This window comes from Mauremys reevesii, linkage group 5 (assembly GCF_016161935.1).
Source record: "Mauremys reevesii isolate NIE-2019 linkage group 5, ASM1616193v1, whole genome shotgun sequence".
NCBI classification, from domain to species: Eukaryota; Metazoa; Chordata; order Testudines; family Geoemydidae; genus Mauremys; species Mauremys reevesii.
In genome coordinates, this window is record NC_052627.1 from 125,852,225 (window position 1) to 125,852,459 (window position 235).

Sequence of the window (235 nt, forward strand, 5' to 3'; positions counted from 1 at the left end):
CCCTGCCAACACCCGCAGCTTGCACTGAGCCTCTCCCCAGCCAGCCCGCTAGGGGCAGGCGAGCCGCGGCCGCCCGGCCAGGCGGGGTGCATTCTGGGAGCTGTAGTTCCCCTGCTCCCCATGCCCTGCACCGCCCCAGTCGGCGGCACTACAACTCCCAGCCGCCGTCGGGCGGCGCACCCCCCCCACTCCCTCCCGCCCGCCCGCCCGCAGCGCCTTCCCAGGCTTCCCGCGC